Here is a 16,571-nt window from a genome sequence, read left to right as displayed (position 1 = left end):
TTCCTTCTGTTCGTCTGTCCTGTTTGCTTCTGCAGTGTCTGTTCTGTGCTTCTCGGGTCTTGATATCCTCCTGGCTTTTTACACCGGACTGACCAGACAGGCAACTTGGTAGCTGTGCAGAAGGGCCTCAATGCTTGTTTTGTCATCATGGCTCTGATCAAGCAGCGACTGCAAGACAAGAAGTGCTCGAAAGTGCAGATCTGTTTCAGGTCTTGTGCATCATATTCGGTTTGAGATCGCGTCTGTTTCCATCCTCACTCTTGCAGAAGTCATCTGGGCCGCATCAGGAGCTCTTGCTTGGGAACTGATTTCCTGAGAGTTGTCTTAGGGGGTTTTCACTCTCCATCCTTCTGGTCTCTTGTCTTGAAGGCAGGCTTTTTAGGCCTCCATCATCCCAGTTCTGGCAGTAGCTTCCAGTCACGTGTCGTGACATTGGAGTCTCTCGTAGGGTCTGGTGCAGAGCACCTGTTCTGACTTGCTGTTGCCCTAGGGCTTTCCTCAGGGGGTCACTTTTTCTTGTGCCTTGTGTTGTGTGTTTTGTTTGTAGTGTTTGTGGCGTGCCTGTGTGTGTGTTTGGTCCGGAGCTGTCCTGCCTGGCAGTTAGTGATTAATGTGGCAGGGCATGGGTGTACTAATACATTGTTTGTACTGTGTTGGGAAAGACATCCGGTCTGCCTCTGGGCACGTACTGAGGGGCAGCTGGCACAATCATGTCTGGTGGTTGGCAGTTGGGGATTTGGGAGAGTATATCTGCTTGTGAGCAGCTGTTTGTATAGTGCTTGAACGGTGTGCTTGAGGAGGTCTGTCGAATCTTGAAAGCTTACAGATATGGGGTTTTGAAATGTTTATTTTTATTTCTTTCCTGTCCCCAGTAGAGTGTAAACCCTAGGAGGAACCTGTCATGGGAAAGAGCTCCTTCTGGAACTGTTCAGCACTTGGTAGGCAACTTTCGTTTAATTTGTTTAAGGTGAAACACAGTGTACAACACGGGACTTGACCATAGCTGCTTTTGGCAAGGTGAGCGATGAGCAGATGTAGCTGGTACTTTAGGGGTGTAGTTGTCACTGCAGTTAGTTAACTGCACAAAATACAGTAAAAATCCTGATTATATTTCAGAGTTCTTGTAGCTGGCCTAAGAGAGCAGGTGGAAGCATCTGCCTCGAGGGGAGGTGAGGGGGGCAGATGTAAGGCAGCAGATGAGAGTATCTCTCCCTCTGTGCTGTGGCTTTGGATGCTGCTTCAGCCTATGCTTTTGTTTCTCTTTTGCAGGTGTCTCGCACAGGCTGAGTGGGGCCAAGCTGCACTCTGAAGAGCAGCACGAGAAGGGCGGGCTGTTTGTGAGCTGGATTGGAGCAGAACTGCCAAGTAGCACGAGGTGAGTGCGAAGGGTATCCGTCTTGCTTTGCAGGTGCCATGGCAGGCTCTCCACAGAAGCGGTTGAGGATTTGAGAAGAGGTTGCAGATGATCAAGGAGCGACACGTGCAGGGATGGCTTGAAAAGGGTATGGCTGCTTTCTCTTCTGTTTATCAGGTGTCACTGGCGACGTGGGCTGTGATGTTAGTCTTTAGAATCGGAACAAAGCAGGTGCTGAAATGCTTTGTTTTTTTTGTGTTGGGCTTGCACCTTGATGAGTGTAGGGATGGGTTTTAAGTGGGTGTAGCGGAGGGCCTGAACCCCAGTGTCCTGTAGTGTGTTTTGACCCATCAGCATAGCCTTTTGGTTCTCAGGTAGCCTACTGAAGTAAGTGATTTTTCCTGCGAGTGGAATGGAATTGTTTTTTTTTCCATGTAATTTGTTCTCCTCCTAGATTTTTCTTTTTATGTAAATAAAATATTGAGCTAATTCCAGAGGGGAAAAAAAATCAGTTTACTTTCTTAATCAGTTTGTCCTTTTAATATTCAAAGCTGCAGCAACAGCATGGGGATTTTTGTTTCTAGAAACACCCTAGCTCTCCTGTCTTCACTCTGCATGCAGTTGATCTAAGCCATATAAATGAATAAAGAAACTACAGCTACTGCTTGTTTCTGATTTTTTTTTTTTTTGTGCTTTCCCCCTTGCACTTTCCCAGGTGATTGGCTTCAGGGTCCAGGTGAGACCTAATGGTAACTGAGTTGCAGGTATGCCATCAGAGAGCTCCTTCTGCCTGGGCTGCACTTTTGGGTAAGCGTTTGGTTTTATTTCAGTTGGTTGCAGGGTTCTTTAGGTGGGTCAGAGTCTATGGACTGATGCGTTCTGAAGTAGAAACCGGTACGCATATCTTTTTGAGTTGGTAACTGGTAGGATCTGTCACTGTAAAGCAATCTAGTAGTAGTATGTGCCTGTATTGCACGCAGCTCTTCCTCAGGTGAGTAGATGTTATGGCAGTTTTACGGATAGTATGGTGATGTTACTTTGTGTGTTTGCTTTGTGGTTCTGGTTCCCTTCTGATTTTTGCAGAATTACGGGGCTTTTTGTGATTCTTTGCCTGTATGTCAAATATTATCAAAGTTACAACCTTGCTGTTAAAGTGATGGAGCAGGGTTTAGTTGAAATGTATCATGGAAGCTCCCTGTGTGAGCATGTGTCTGAAAATGGCAGCAGTGGGCACGTAAGGGGTAGTCTGTTTCAAGTTTAGGGACAGTTTGTTATATTTCTGGAGGTTTTGCCTGTGGGTTTTCTGTCTGTCGAGTGTTCAGACCTTGCAGCCTTTTAGTCTTGATGTCCTCGAATTGACATATTAGAAGTATGTTTATTAGGTGATTCCAGGTAGTTGTTTTTGGGAAACAGTGGGGTAATGTCTCTTGACCGCATAAGTGCAGTAGTGCCTAGAGAGTGAGCAGGCTCACCTTCTTCTCTGCAGAATAAGTCCGCCCGGGCCCATTTCGGCGCGGCGCCGCCCGGGCCCATTTCGGCGCGGCGCCGCCCGGGCCCATTTCGGCGCGGCGCCGCCCGGGCCCATTTCGGCGCGGCGCCGCCCGGGCCCATTTCGGCGCGGCGCCGCCCGGGCCCATTTCGGCGCGGCGCCGCCCGGGCCCATTTCGGCGCGGCGCCGCCCGGGCCCATTTCGGCGCGGCGCCGCCCGGGCCCATTTCGGCGCGGCGCCGCCCGGGCCCATTTCGGCGCGGCGCCGCCCGGGCCCATTTCGGCGCGGCGCCGCCCGGGCCCATTTCGGCGCGGCGCCGCCCGGGCCCATTTCGGCGCGGCGCCGCCCGGGCCCATTTCGGCGCGGCGCCGCCCGGGCCCATTTCGGCGCGGCGCCGCCCGGGCCCATTTCGGCGCGGCGCCGCCCGGGCCCATTTCGGCGCGGCGCCGCCCGGGCCCATTTCGGCGCGGCGCCGCCCGGGCCCATTTCGGCGCGGCGCCGCCCGGGCCCATTTCGGCGCGGCGCCGCCCGGGCCCATTTCGGCGCGGCGCCGCCCGGGCCCATTTCGGCGCGGCGCCGCCCGGGCCCATTTCGGCGCGGCGCCGCCCGGGCCCATTTCGGCGCGGCGCCGCCCGGGCCCATTTCGGCGCGGCGCCGCCCGGGCCCATTTCGGCGCGGCGCCGCCCGGGCCCATTTCGGCGCGGCGCCGCCCGGGCCCATTTCGGCGCGGCGCCGCCCGGGCCCATTTCGGCGCGGCGCCGCCCGGGCCCATTTCGGCGCGGCGCCGCCCGGGCCCATTTCGGCGCGGCGCCGCCCGGGCCCATTTCGGCGCGGCGCCGCCCGGGCCCATTTCGGCGCGGCGCCGCCCGGGCCCATTTCGGCGCGGCGCCGCCCGGGCCCATTTGTCATGTGGAGCTACAGAGCAGGTGAGGTAAAGGAGCTGGGAACAGAGAGGTATTGCACAATTATATGTTGCCTTAGTAGTAGTGAACGTTGTGCAGGAGGTGGTTATTAGGGCTGGCATTCTGATGAATGCTGGCTCTCTGTGTTTACAGATGGGGGTGAGTCTGTTTAAACTAATTCCAGTTCAAAAAGTTTCAGTTACTAGCTTGGTGATATTTTCAGTTCAGTATTGATATCTGCAGAGAAAGTAAAAGGGGATTTTTGCTTCTAGAATCACTGCAGATATCTTGCCTGCTCTTTGCATGCTTTTGAGATAAAGCTGATTTTAAAAAAGAAAGAAAAAAAAAAACACTTGCTTCTCTTGCTCCCTTCCTACTCTCTTGTGCTTTGTCCCTCATCTTCCCCAGGTGATTTGGTTTGGGTGCTGGGCGGGGACAAAAGGTATATGAGCCCCAGGCACGACATCAGAGCTCCTTCTGCCTGGGCTGCTCTTTGGGGTCAGTGCTTTGTGTTTCCTTCAGTCAGTTGCAAGGTTCTCTAGGCAGGCTGCAGTTTGTGGAGTTCTGTATTTCTAAGTGCTTGGAATTCTAGATTTCTAAGGGCTTGAAATAGAGGGATATTTAGTAGAGGCTGCTGTCTCACTGTTTTTTGGGATGGTCACATATGCTCCTGTTTTTGCACCATATTTTAATCTCTACATGTATAAAAACACTTGTTTTAGTCTCCTGGAGAGTTTCAGCAGCTTGATTACATGCTACATGTGGCTTGACAGCGTAGATGCAGCATTGCCAAGAGACTGAGCAGGGTTGTATCAGAGTCACCTTTTCATCTGCAAGGGGTAAGTCTGTGATTACCCCTGCCGGGGCTGCTGTGTGTGCATGTCTTTTTGGCATTTGTGGAGCTCAGTTGTTTTTTTTGTGTGTATGTGCATGTTCTAAGTTTATTTTTTTTTTTGAGGGGTGAATAGTGTGTGTGCTGAGCGTGGTTGCCAGGTGGATGTGGGGAGCTGCTCAGGACTGGTAGGTTTGGTTTCTAGGAGTGTGCAGCATCCTTCCTGTGCGATGCGACTGATTGTTGGGTGGGAACGTTCCAGCTCATATGTCTTAAGCAATGTAGCTTGTGTAGTGGTGTGTTGTGTGGCCTGCGCAGAGTTTGCTGTGGCGCTGTGAGTGTAGAATCTCAGTTAGAGCTGGTGAGCAGCTGAAGTACCGGAGCTGGGAAGAGAGAGGTCTTGCAGCAGGTACGCTGTGGCTGTGAGGTGCCTCAGAGTGTGCTTTTCCCTTGTCTCTGCAGGTGCTTGGTTCAGTTGTGGAGAGGGAAGGGAAATTGTCATGTCAGGAAGCTCTGAGGGAAGGTGAGTGGTGTCAGCCTGGTCATCCCTTATCTGAAGCGAAGGGAAGACGCTCAGGTGTTTCCCTGTGAGGTTCCGAGGTGAGGCTGTTTGGGATAGAGGAGCAGTGTGGCAGGCGGATTCTTGCAAGCACAGTTGTCATTGTATGCTTTTGTGTTCCCAGGTGGCGTGGGTGATGCTGGCCGCTCCTTTCAAGCTTGGACCTAATTTGCAAGTACAGAGGCAAGTGGCCTGCTGTTTTGAAAGGATAAAAGTAAAGCTGGGGTCGCTTATGTTTTTGAGGGTTGGGTGCTACTGCTGGCAGCTGAATGTTTATCTTCTGCCTGTGTTTTTCTTTTGTTCAGGGTGAAACGCAGTGTGCAGTGCAGGACCTCTCGACCCAAGCTGCCTCTGCAGTGACTCTGGTGCGTGATGAGCAGAGGTAACTTGTTTTTCGGGCGCGATTGTCACTGCAGTTATTTTCCTACATCCAATAGAGTAAAATTCCAGTTTGCCTTTTAGAGGTTCTAAAAGTGGGTGAAGAGAACAGATGGAAGCATCTGCCATGGGGGGCAGGGAAGCGGCTGAGGTACAGGAGGGGATGAGAGTATGTGATTTTTTTCCCGGGGGTGGAATGGAATTGATTTTGTTGGTGTATAATCTGTTCTGCTCCTAGATTTTTCTTTCAGTGTAAATAAAATTTTAAGTTAATTCCATTTGAAAAAGTTCAGTTACTTGCTGGGTCGTGTTGTCCTTTCAATGTTAAAAGCTGCAGCAAAAGCATGGGGATTGTTGCTTCTAGATACACCCCCAATTTTGTTGTCTGCAGTCTACGTGCAGTTGAGCAAAAGCAGATTTCAAAAAAAAAAAATGAAAAAAAACCATGAAACACACACAAAAAAACAATAATAAAAAAAACAAACCACCATTGGGTCACTTCTGAACGCAACGATCATTTGATCCCTTTGTTTTCCCAGGTGGTGTGGATGATACTGGCTGCACTGTTGGAGCTTGGATTCGGAGAGGAAGAGGTGAGCAGAACCATGTGTTGCATCAGTAGTAGTCAGCATTGTGGAGAAGGTGGGCATCATGGCCGGCATGCTAGTGAATGCTGTTACTCTGTTTTTGCAGCTGATGATGAGCCTGGCAATTGACTAAGATGGCAATCGGTGCCTGTGCATTTCTTGAGGCGGAGGGACTTTACCATGCAGCAACCTGAGAGCTAAGTTGTGGGGCACCTGGTATTTGCATATCTGGGGTGGCTAATGGGAGCTGTGAGCCAGAGCAGCGTGGTGCCTGCTGGCTGAATAGACTTGGTGCCACTGTGAGGGGTGGTTCAGGCTGGGTCACGTTCTGGGTGCTTGTGGCTGGGTCACCAGGCTAATAGAAGCAGCGGGATTATTTTGTAGCATGAGTGCGTGTGCCAGGCAGGACAGTTTCCTTCAGTTTGTCTGTCCTGTAGTGTTGCTTCTCCATTGTGTGTTGTGAATTATGGTCTCCTTGGGTCTTGATATTCTCCTAACTTTTTACACAGGACTGACTAGACAGGCGACTTGGTAGCTGTGCTGAAGGGCCTCAATGCTTGTTTTGTCATCATGGCTCTGATCCGAGCACTTTTTGTCTTGCAGTTGCTGCTTAAAGTGCAGATAAGTTTCAGGTCTTGTGATCTCAAGCTGAATATGATGCACATCTGTTTCCATCCTCACTCTTGCAGAAGTCGTCTGGGCCGTATCAGGAGCTCTTGCTTGGGAATTGATTTCCTGAGAGTTGTCTTAGGGGGTTTTCAGTCCCCATCCTTCTGGTCTCTTGTCTTGAAGGCAGGCTTTTTAGGCCTCCATCATCCCAGTTCTGGCAGTTGCTTCCAGTCGCGTGTCGTGACATTTGAGTCTCTGGTAGGGTCTGGTGCAGAGCACCTGTTCTGACTTGCTGTTGCCGTAGGGCTTTCCTTTTGGGGGTCACTTTTTCTTGTGCCTTGCGTTGTGTGTTTTGTTTGTAGTGTTTGTGGCGTGCCCGTGTGTGTATGTGTTTGGTCCGGAGCTGTCCTGCCTGGCAGTTAGTGATTAATGTGGCAGTGCATGGGTGTATTAATACATTGATGGGACTGTGTTGGCAAAGACATCCGGTCTGCCTCTGGGCACGTACTGAGGGGCAGCTGGCACAGTCATCTCTGGTGGTTGGCAGATGTGGATTTCGGAGAGTATATCTGCTTGTGAGCAGCTGTTTGTATAGTGCTTGAACGGTGTGCTTGAGGAGGTCTGTTGAATCTTGAAAGCTTACAGATACGGGGTTTTGAAACTTTTATTTTTTATTACTATTCTGTCCCCAGTAGAGTGTAAACCTTTGGAGGAACCTTTCACGGAAAGAGCTCCTTCTGGAACTGTTCATCAGTTGGTAGGCAACTCGGTGACTGTCTTGATCTACTTCTGAGGTGCTGAGGTATTGGGGCTTCTGTTTTGAAATGATAATATTGTAAATGGGGTCCCTTTGTGTTGTTGAGGGATGGGTGCTAATGCTGGCAGGTGAATGACTATCTTGTGACTGTTTTCATTTGTTTAAGGTGAAACACAGTGTACAACACGGGACTTGACCGGAGCTGCTTTTCGCAAGGTGAGCGATGAACAGATGTAGCAGGTACTTTAGGGGTGCAGTTGTCACTGCAGTTAGTTAACTGCACAAAATACAGTAAAAATCCTGTTTATATTTCAGGGGTATTGTAGCTGGCCTAAGAGAGCAGATGGAAGCATATGCCTCGAGGGGAGGTGAGGGGGCAGATGTAAGGGAGCAGATGAGAGTAACTGTCCCAGCTGTGCTGTGGCTTTGGATGCTGCTTCAGCCTGTGCTTTTCTTTTTGTTTCACTTTTGTCTCAGGCTGAGTGGGGCCAAGCTGCACTCTGAAGAGCAGCACGAGAAGGGCGGGCTGGTTGTGAGCTGGATTGGAGCAGAACTGCCGAGTAGCACGAGGTGAGTGCGAAGGGTATCCATCTTGCTTTGCAGGTGCCATGGCAGGCTCTCCACAGAAGCGGTTGAGGATTGGAGAAGAGGTTGCAGATGATCAAGGAGCGACACGTGCAGGGATGGCTTGAAAAGGGTATGGCTGCTTTCTCTTCTGTTTATCAGGTGTCCCAGGCAACGTGGGCTGTGATGTTAGTTCCTGAGAACTGGAACAAAGCAGGTGCTGATGGACGTCTTCTTTGGTAGGCAAAGAGCTGCCCGAAGCCCCGTCCTGTGTAACGTGAGCATGCCTCTCTGAGTATGAAGCTTGCTTTCCAGTAGTTCCCAAAACTGTGTTGAAGCTGAAATGCTGCGTCTGTTTTTTTGTGTTGGGGTTGCACCTTGGTGAGTGCAGGGATGGGTTTTAAGTGGGTGCAGAGGAGGGCCTGGCCCCAGTGTTCTGTAGTGTGTTTTGACCCACCAGCATAGCCTTTTGATTCTCAGATATCCTACTGAAGTGATTTTTTCCTGTGAGTGGAATGAAATTGAATTATTTTTTGGCGTGTAATCAGCTCTGCTCCTAGATTGTTCTTTCTGTGTAAATGAAAGATCGAGGTAATTCCAGATGGAAAAAGAAATCGGTTGCTTACTTGGATGTATTGTCCTTTCAATATTCAAAGCTGCAGCAAAAGCATGGGGATTTTTGTTTCTAGAAACACCTCAGTTCTCCTGTCTGCACTCTGCATGCTGTTGAGCTAAGCCTTATAAAAGCAAATAAACCACAGCTGCTGCTCCTCCTCTTTCTACTTTCATGTGCTTTCCCCCTGCACTTTCCCAGGTGATTGGCTTCAGGGTTCAGGTGAGACCTAGTGGTAACTGAGTTGCAGGTATGCCATCAGAGAGCTCCTTCTGCCTGGGCCGCACTTTTGGGTAAGCGTTTGGTTTTATTTCAGTTGTTTGGAGGGTTCTTTAGGTGGGTCAGAGTCTATGGACTGATGCGTTTCCTAGTAGAAACGGGTACGCATGTCTTTTTGAGGTGGCAACTGGTGGGATCTGTCATTGTAAAGCAATCTATTAGTAGGTGCTTGTATTGCACGTAGCTCTTCCTCAGGTGAGTAGTTGTTATGGCATTTTTACGGATAGTATGGTGATGTTACTTTGTGTGTTTGCTTTGTGGTTCTGGGTCCCTTCTGATTTTTGCAGAATTACGGGGCTTTCTGTGATTCTTTGCCTGTATGTCAAATATTATCATAGTCAAAACCTTGGTGGCAAAGTGATGGAGCAGGGTTTAGGAGAAGTGTATCATGGAAGCTCCCTGTGTGAGCATGTGTCTGAAAATGGCAGCAGTGGGCACGTAAGGGGTAGTCTGTTTCAAGTTTAGGGACAGCTTGTTATATTTCTGGAGCTTTTGCCTGTGTGTTTTCTGTCTGTCGAGTGGTAGACCTTGCAGCCTTTTAGACTTTGTCCTTGAATTTACATAGTAGAAGTACGTTTATGAGGGGTTGCGAGGTACATTGTTTTTGGGAAACCGTGGGGTATGGTTCCTTGACCACATAAGTGCAGCAGTGCCTAGAGAGTGAGCAGGCTCACCTTCTTCTTCTCTGCAGAATAAGTCCGCCCGGGCCCCTTTCGGCGCGGCGCTGCCCGGGCCCATTTCTCAGGTAAATGTAGTGAGCAGATGAGGTAAAGAAGCTGGGAACAGAGAGGTATTGCACAGTAGCATGTTGCATCAGTAGTAGTAAGCGTTGTGGAGGAGGTGGGTGTCAGGGCTGGCATGCTTGTGAGTTCTGGTTCTCTGTTTTTGCAAGTGATGATGAACCTGTTTGACGTAATTCCATTTGAAAAAGTTCCAGTTACTGGCCTGGTCGTGTCGTCCTTTCAAAGTTAAAAGCTGCAGCAAAAGCATGGGGATTGTTGCTTCTAGAAACACCACAGGTCACCTGTCTGCTCTCTGCATGGTTTTCAGGTAAAGCAGATCTTAAAATAAAATAAAATAATAATAATAAAAAAATAAAAATCAGCTGCTGCTGCTGCTCCTTTCTTTCTACTTCCTTGTGCTTTGCCCCTCCCCTTTTCCAGGTGATTGGGTTTGGGTGCTGGGCGGGGCCGAATGGTATATGAGCCCCAGGCATGCTATCAGAGAGCTCCTTCTGCCTGGGCTGCTCCTTGGGGTAAGTGCTTTGTTTTTCCTTCAGTCAGTTGCAGGGTTCTCTAGGCAGACTGGAGTTTATAGATTTCTAGAATTTTTAAGTGCTTGGAATTCGCTTAATAGAGGGATGTTTAGTAGAGGTTTGTGGCTTATTGTTTTCTAGGATGGTGGGGTACTCCGCTGTTTTTGAGCTGCACTTTAATCTCTAGATGTATAAACCCACTCGTTTTATTCTGCAGAGGACTAAAACCAGCCTGATTGCATGGTACCTGTGGCTTGAGAGCGTAGATGCAGCATTACCAAGAGACTGAGCAGGGTTGTATCAGAGTCACCTTTTTTATCTGCAAGGGGTAAGTCTGTGATTACCCCTGCCGAGGCTGCTGTGTGCGCATGTCTTTTTGGCATTTGTGGAGCTTGGTTGTTTCTTTTTTTTGTGTGTGTATGTGTATGTTCTAACTTCTTGGTTTTTTTGAGGGGTGAATAGTGTGTGTGCTGAGCGTGGTTGCCAGGTGGATGTGGGGAGCTTCTCAGGACTGGTAGGTTTGGTTTCTAGGAGTGTGCGGCATCCTTCCTGTGCGATGCGACTGATTGTTGGGTAGGAACATTCCAGCTCATATGTCTTAAGCAATGTAGCTTGTGTAGTGTGTGTTGTGTGGCCTGGGCAGAGTTTGCTGTGGTGCTGTGAGTGAAGAATCTCAGAGCTGGTGAGCAGCTGAAGTACCGGAGCTGGGAAGAGAGAGGTCTTGCAGCAGGTACGCTGTGGCTGTGAGGTGCCTCAGAGTGTGCGTTTCCCTTGTCTCTGCAGGTGCTTGGTTCAGTTGTGGAGAGGGAAGGGAAATCATCATGTCACGAAGCTCTGAGGGAAGGTGAGTGGTGTCAGCCTGGTCATCCCTTATCTGAAGCGAAGGGAAGACGCTCAGGTGTTTCCCTCAGAGGGTCTGGGGTGAGACTGTTTGGGATAGAGGAGCAGTGTAGCAGGTGGGTGCTTGCAAGCACAGTGGTCATTTTGTCCTTTTGTGTTCCCAGGTGGCGTGGGTGATGCTGGCCGCTCCTTTCAAGCTTGGACCTAATTTGCAGGTCCAGAGGCAAGTGGCCTGCTGTTTTGAAAGGATAAAAGTAAAGCTGGGGTCGCTTATGTTTTTGAGGGATGGGTGCTACTGCTGGCAGCTGAATGTTTATCTTCTTCCTGCCTTTCTCCTTTGTTCAGGCTGCAATGCAGTGTGCAGTGCAGGATGTGTCAACCAGCTGCCTCTGCAGTGACTCTGGTGCGTGATGAGCAGAGGTAACTGTTGTTTTTGGGGTGCGGTTGTCACTGCAGTTATTTTCCTACATCCAGTAGAGTAAAATTCCAGTTTGCCTTTTAGAGGTGCTGTAAGTGGGTGAAGAGAAGAGATGGAAGCATCTGCCACGTGGGGCAGGCAAGCGGCTGAGGGACAGGAGGGGATGAGAGTATGTGATTTTTTTCCCGGGGGTGGAATGGAATTGATTTTGTTGGTGTATAATCTGTTCTGCTCCTAGATTTTTCTTTCAATGCAAATAAAAGTTTGTGCTAATTCCATTTGAAGAAGTTCCAGTTACTTGCTGGGTCGTGTTGTCCTTTCAATGTTAAAAGCTGCAGCAAAAGCATGGGGATTATTGCTTCTAGAAACACCCCAGTTTTCTTGTCTGCAGTCTGCATGCTGTTGAGCAAAAGCAGATTTGAAAAAAAAAAAAAAAAAGAAACAGGAAACACACAAAAAATAATAAGAAAAAAAAAACCACCATTGGGTCACTTCTGAACGCAATGATCATTTAATCCCTTTGTTTTCCCAGGTGGTGTGGATGATACTGGCTGCACTGTTGGACCTTGGACTCGGAGAGGAAGAGGTGAGCAGAACCGTATGTTGCATCAGCGGTAGTCAGCATTGTGGAGCAGGTGGGCATCATGGCTGCCGTGCTAGTGAATGCTGGTACTCTGTTTTTTGCAGCTGATGATGAGCCTTCAATTGGCTAAGATCACAATCGGTGCCTGTGCATTTCTTGAGGCGGAGGGACTTTACCATGCAGCAACCTAAGAGCTAAGTTGTGGGGCACCTGGTATTTGCATATCTTGGGTGGCTAATGGGAGCTGGGAGCCAGAGCAGCATGGAGCGTGCTGGCTGAATAGACTTGGTGCCACTGTGAGGGTGGTTCAGGCTGCTTGTGGCTGGGTCACCAGGCTAATAGAAGCAGCGGGATTATTTTGTAGCATGAGTGCGTGTGCCAGGCAGGACAGTTTCCTTCAGTTTGTCTGTCCTGTAGTGTTGCTTCTGCAGTGTCTGTTCTGTGCTTCTCGGGTCTTGATATCCTCCTGGCTTTTTAGACCGGACTGACCAGACAGGCGACTTGGTAGCTGTGCTGAAGGGCCTCAATGCTTGTTTTGTCATCATGGCTGTGATCAAGCAGCGACTGCAAGACAAGAAGTGCTCGAAAGTGCAGATCTGTTTCAGGTCTTGTGCATCATATTCGGTTTGAGATCACGTCTGTTTCCATCCTCACTCTTGCAGAAGTCATCTGGGCCGCATCAGGAGCTCTTGCTTGGGAATTGATTTCCTAAGTGTCTTCTTAGGGGGTTTTCAGCCCCCATCCTTCTGGTCTCTTGTCTTGAAGGCAGGCTTTTTAGGCCTCCACCATCCCAGTTCTGGCAGTTGCTTCCAGTCGCGTGTCGTGACATTTGAGTCTCTGGTAGGGTCTGGTGCAGAGCACCTGTATCTGACTTGCTGTTGCCATAGGGCTTTCCTTTTGGGGGTCACTTTTTCTTGTGCCTTGTGTTGTGTGTTTTGTTTGTAGTGTTTGTGGCGTGCCTGTGTGTGTACGTGTTTGGTCCGGAGCTGTCCTGCCTGGCAGTTAGTGATTAATGTGGCAATGGTGTTGAAGCAGGTGCTGATTGCGGTCTTCTTTGGTAAGCAAAGTGGTGCCCAAAGCCCTGTCCTGTGTAGCCTGAGCAAGCCTCTCTGAGGATGAAGCTTGCTTTCCAGCAGTTCCCAAAGCTGTTGAAGCTGAAATGCTGCGTCTGTTTTTTTTGTGTTGGGGTTGCACCTTGGTGAGTGCAGGGATGGGTTTTAAGTGGGTGCAGCAGAGGGCCTGGCCCCAGTGTCCTGTAGTGTGTTTTGACCCACCAGCATAGCCACTTGGTTCTCAGATATCCTACTGAAGTAAGTGATTTTTCCTGTGAGTGGAATGGAATTGTTTTTTTTTTTTTTTGGCATGTAATCACTTCTGCTCCTAGATTTTTCTTTCTACGTAAATAAAAGATACTAAGAAAAAGAAAAGGTACGTTGTTTTGGGGAAACCGTGGGGTAGGGTTCCTTGACCACATAAGTGCAGTAGTGCCTAGAGAGTGAGCAGGGTCACCTCCTTCTTCTCTGCAGAATAAGGCTGCCCGGCCCCATTTCGGCGCGGCGCCCCCCGGGCCCATTTGTCATGTGGAGCTACTGAGCAGGTTAGGTAAAGGAGTTTTGAACAGAGAGGTATTGCACAACTGTATGTTGCATCAGTAGTAGTGAGTGTTGTCCAAGAGGTGGGTATCAGGGCTGGCATGCTAGTGAATGCTGGTTCTCTGTTTTTGCAAGTGATGATGAACCTGTTTGACTTAATTCCATTTGAAAAAGTTCCAGTCACTTGAGTGGTTGTGCTGTCCTTTCATTATTAAAAGCTGCAGCAAAAGCATGGGGATTGTTGCTTCTAGAAACACCCCAGGTCTCTTGTCTGCTCTCTGCATGTTGTTTAGCTAAAACATTTAAAAAAAAAAAAAAACAGGAAACACACACAGACAAAAAAAAAAAATAAGAAAAAAAAACCAACACCATTGGCTGACTTGTTGTGAATGCAACGAACATTTAATCCCTTTGTTTTCCCAGGTGGAGTGGATGATACTGGTTTCACTGTTGGACCTTGGACTCGGAGAGGAACACGTGAGCACAATCGTATGTTGCATCAGCAGTAGTCAGCATTGTGGAGAAGGTGAGCAATGGGGCTGGTGTCCTAGTGAATGCTGGTACTCTGTTTTTGCAGCTGATGATGAGCCTGGCAATTGACCAAGATGACAATTGGTGCCTGTGCATTTCTTGAGGCGGAGGGACTTTACCATGCAGCAACCTGAGAGCTAAGTTGGAGGGCACCTGGTATTTGCATATCTGGGGTGGCTAATGGGAGCTGGGAGCCAGAGCAGCGTGGTGCCTGCTGGCTGAATAGACTTGGTGCCCCTGTGAGGGTGGTTGAGGCTGGGTCACGTTCAGGGTGCTTGTGGCTGGGTCACCAGGCTAATAGAAGAGGCAGGATTATTTTGTAGTGTGAGTGCGTGCGCCAGGCAGGACAGTTTCCTTCTGTTGGTCTGTCCTGTAGTGTTGCTTCTGCAGCGTCTGTTCTGTGCTTCTTGGGTCTTGATATCCTCATGACTTTTGACTCTGGACTGACCAGACAGGCGACTCGGTAGCTGTGCTGAAGGGCCTCAATGCTTGTTTTGTCATCATGGCTCTGATCCGAGAACTTCTTGTCTTGCAGTCGCTGCTTGAAGTGCAGATCTGTTTCAGGTCTTGTGCATCGTATTTGGTTTGAGATCGCGTCTGTTTCCATCCTCACTCTTGCAGAAGTCATCTGGGCCGCATCAGGAGCTCTTGCTTGGGAATCGATTTCCTAAGTGTGTTCTTAGGGGGTTTTCACTCCCCATCCTTCCGGTCTCTTGTCTTGAAGGCAGGCTTTTTAGGCCTCCATCATCCCAGTTCTGGCAGTTGCTTCCAGTCGCGTGTCGTGACATTTGAGTCTCTGGTAGGGTCTGGTGCAGAGCACTTGTTTTGACTTGCTGTTGCCATAGGGCTTTCCCCCGGGGGTCACTTTTTCTTGCGCCTAGTGCTGTGTGTTTTGTTTGTAGTGTTTGTGGCGTGCCTGTGTGTGTGTGTATGTGTTTGGTCTGTAGCTGTCCTGCCTGGCAGTTAGTGATGACAGGTAACGTGGCAGTGCATGGGTGTACTAATACATTGTCTGGACTGTGTTGGCAAAGACATCCGGTCTGCCTCTGGGCACTTGCTGAAGGACATCTGGCACAGTATATCTGTTTGCGAGCAACTTCTCGTTTACCTCTATTTATTTAAAAAACTGTAAAATTTAATTGCAATCCAGTTTGGGACCCAGTCATGTATGACACCAGGGGGCTTGTCCAGGAGGGCTTTGGTTCTTGGAATCTTATTTGATGTAGGAGAGGTGCCCCAGCATTTGGTGGTTGCTGTTCGAGTCTGGTCGGGACTAATGGCATCTCGAACCTGAATACAGGTAAGCTAAGGTTTTGATTTTTTTTTCAGCTCCCTTGCTGGCTGCAGCAGTATATTTTGCCCGTAATTCTGCGTGTGAATATCTGAACGAAGACAACGGAGTCGTAAGTGTTTAAAGCGTATACTGTTCTGTTGGATGGGTTTTGGTTGCCTGTGTGTGTAAGAGTGTGACCGAGATGGAATTTAGTTCCGAAGCGATTGTGGAGGTCTTCTGTACCACAGTTCCAATCTCCCGCGAGGGACTTGGCCGATGAAGGACCGAAGGGATTCCCAAAGGATTTGTGGGTGGGTGATAGATCTTAAATCCTCTTTAAGACACTCTTATTAAGGTAACCAAGGGCTGTGGGAATTGCCAGAGTAACATTCCTAGATGGGTGAGACAAAACCAAAGACCAGGGACCAGAAGAAAGGGAGCAAATTACCAGACATACCACCAGAAAGTCCATTAGGAATAACAGTTAGAAACTGGAACGAGAGAGGCCCCAGTAACGTAAAAAGTAAATAAAAAATGGTTCAGTCTTGTGTGATAGAATGGCCAAAGGAGCCTTTAAGACCGCATGTCTTTGGGCCCGTTTTTGGATCCTTTGAAGACTGTATTTGTCAGGCCTTAAATACACATGTTAATTCGAAGGAACCTTTCTGCCGGGAAGAAAGTGATGATGCAGGATTATGGATCAGGAGGACTTCACGTCCTTTTACAGCCTTAATATTTACACTAAAAGCAGGTAAGAAATTTTGAAGAAGAAGAAGAACAGGAAAAATAAAAAGATAATAAACGGGAGCCGTTGGATAACCTACCATCTCCATATCGTAACAATCCACCTCTGGTGGTGTGCTGGGTCTGGCTGGAATGTTAACTTTCCCAGCAGCAGCCCATACAGTGCCGTACTCTGCAGTTGTAGCTGGAGCAGCAGCGTTATCACACCCGTGTTGTGTCTACTGCTGAGCAGCAGTGGCACAGCATTGGGCCTTTCTCTAACCCTCCTAGGGGATGGGCAAAAAGCGAGGAGAGAAACATCACTAGGGCAGCTGACCTAAACCAATCCAAGGGATATTCCATACCATGGGATGTCACACTCAGCAATAAAAGGTGGAAACAGGAAGAAGAGGGGAGGGGTGGGCTCTCGTTG

Source organism: Anas acuta, chromosome 19 (genome assembly GCF_963932015.1).
Source record: "Anas acuta chromosome 19, bAnaAcu1.1, whole genome shotgun sequence".
In the NCBI taxonomy this organism is placed as follows: Eukaryota; Metazoa; Chordata; class Aves; order Anseriformes; family Anatidae; genus Anas; species Anas acuta.
The sequence above is the reverse complement of the archived record's forward strand: the minus strand, read 5'-3'. Positions refer to the sequence as shown.